The sequence below is a fragment of the Ostrea edulis genome, chromosome 1, assembly GCF_947568905.1.
Source record: "Ostrea edulis chromosome 1, xbOstEdul1.1, whole genome shotgun sequence".
Classification (NCBI taxonomy): Eukaryota; Metazoa; Mollusca; class Bivalvia; order Ostreida; family Ostreidae; genus Ostrea; species Ostrea edulis.
Genome location: NC_079164.1, coordinates 6,466,622 through 6,468,990, shown reverse-complemented (window position 1 = coordinate 6,468,990; position 2,369 = coordinate 6,466,622). Strand labels below are relative to the sequence as shown.

Genomic DNA, 2,369 nt, shown 5'->3' with positions numbered 1-2,369 from the left:
CACGAAAAAACATATAATTTATATCCGGATTCATATGCCGATTTAGATATCAATAAAAAAAAAATGCTGCATAGTTTGGGGGAGGGGTTTCTAATGAGTCTGATGACATTTAAAAATGAATATGGACATACAGAGACCGTAAATAATTATGTGGTTCCCAAAGAAACAATAAAACTATATTTTCGTTTATACATTTCCTTTTATATATGTCTTTGTGTAATCAACTGTTGATCAGTTTTATTATGGATTGCAAATGTAATACCCGCATTTTTAAACAGATGTATATTTTCGATCATTATTCTCTTATTTGTATATCCAAATTTGTATATGATCATCGATAAATATTGAATTGAGCACACAATATATCCAACCAAATGCTCAGTGTATATGATTAGATTCCCGATTTCTATAAACTGCAAAACCTCGACCAGACAAGCATTCAATACAGGAAAATTTTTCGACTCTGACATCTCCCCTGATTGAAGACACCTTGTTTGGCACGGGTGAAGTGTGTCGCAGTCTGTATAATGGAATGACAACGTGTTGTAAAGTTCTAACGAGATACAAATGGAGTTTATCATTTTGTTTCGTGGATTTATCAGAATAAAGAGAATCTAATATTTTCAGTAAGTGCACATCTCCATATCTGTTGAATAGACGTCCGTATTTGATACGTTTTTTTTTGGCAAATATGCCATGTGCATTACATATTATGCATAAGGCATGGACCTGTATTTTGCAAGAATTGATATAAATAATATATTTGATGCTCTTGCTTATTCCATTCTATCAGTATGTAATTGGCAAATGATTTCTCCGCATTTATTTCATAAGAAACTGCAAATACTTGCATGCATTTGGAAGTATGGAAGAAAAGCCTCTTTTTTGCATTTTTTCTAAATTATCTAAACTTTCGGAATGTTGCATTGGTATACAATAAATATTTTGTAATTTTGAGCAAAGCATGATGTTTTAAAATGTGATTTTATTTGTTTCCCATTCCCTATATATTACTATCGGAGATGTGCACTGGTCGAGTCCACCTAGAAAAATCACTCAGGTGTGACAATCACATTTGGGGTATATACGGGTAGAGTAAGTGTTGTATGATAATTCACAAAGCCTAAGGGAAGTAACTGCCTGTACACTATTTGCACTCCAAACCTTTTATGAGAGAAATGAATACTTCTCTGACTCTTCTTGGGGTAAACCAGGACTCACACAGGCTGCTACATCTCGGCAAGACAGCGGCCATGTTTAACGAGGTGTTCCGCCTCCACCAGCAAGGTAGTCCAGACTGTCGGGGTATCCTGACTTGGGATCTAGACACTGAGGAGAGGCGTGGCCTTGCCACCCGGATGAGGATGACATACTCCGAGTGTCCGTTCCTGTCTGGCCTGTACAATTTGTATGAGGAGGTAGAGACCAAATCCCCAGGGAGAAAGGCTGCCACTGTAAACGACGGTTTACAAGTTGGCCTAAGTCAAACCCCTTTAGAAAATGATGGGTTGAGAAAAATTCTACTTTCAACCAACACCCCTCCCCCTTCACATAAGTCCCTACAAAAATCAAGTTACAAAGTTTTTGGCCAAAATTGTCAACCTTAATAAAGAGGATATGAGTCACAGGTGTCACCAGCTGGTGGAAATCAACACCCTCAGGGGAAATGAGTCCCCACATACCATCTCTGTTCAGAGCGATGGTATGTACAATAACCCCCTGTACTCAGGGGTGGGTGAGATACCATTCCAGCTGGCGACACAAACTGTGTACTCTTTTGCAGAGAATGTCACCACAAAACATCAAATAATTAAAGTGGTGACAAAAAATAAAATTTGTTTCAAACATGGCCACTTACTTGATGAGGGCACTGTTGACCATTGTTGTAGTCCTGGGGTATGTGGGGCAAACCTTCCAATGCATCACACCATAGGGGATGAGTTCACCTAGGCTAAGGGGGGAATGGCAGAACTCCTCAGTGAGACTGGCCTTGAGGTACAGGAGGTAACCACTGACCCGGACAGCGCGGCTGGTCGAGCGGCGCATTCCCTCTATCAGGATGGGCTTCTGAAAGAACAACCAATTCATTATATCGACACTTGGCATTTGTCTGAAAGCATCAGAAAGTCTATCAAGAGAGACGAAAAACTGGCACAGGTCATGCCTGGAAAAAACAAGGCTGAAAGAATTTTGCCCTAGATGCAGTAGACAGATGCACAGCCGAGATAAATCAAGCCTACAAGGCATTTCCAGGGGATGCTGCAAAGATGAAAAACAAGCTCTCATATGCCAAACTTGCAATGGTGCAGTGCTACATGGGTGATCATGCAGAAAAAACTCTCTGGTGTGCAAAGGGGGGGGGGGGGTAA

At 40.2% G+C, this 2,369-nt stretch overlaps 1 pseudogene; it reads left to right on the top strand.

Moving 5' to 3' along the window:
- The first annotated feature begins 1,178 nt into the window (after nucleotides 1–1,178).
- LOC125664709 (uncharacterized) lies at nucleotides 1,179–2,369 on the top strand (annotated as a pseudogene).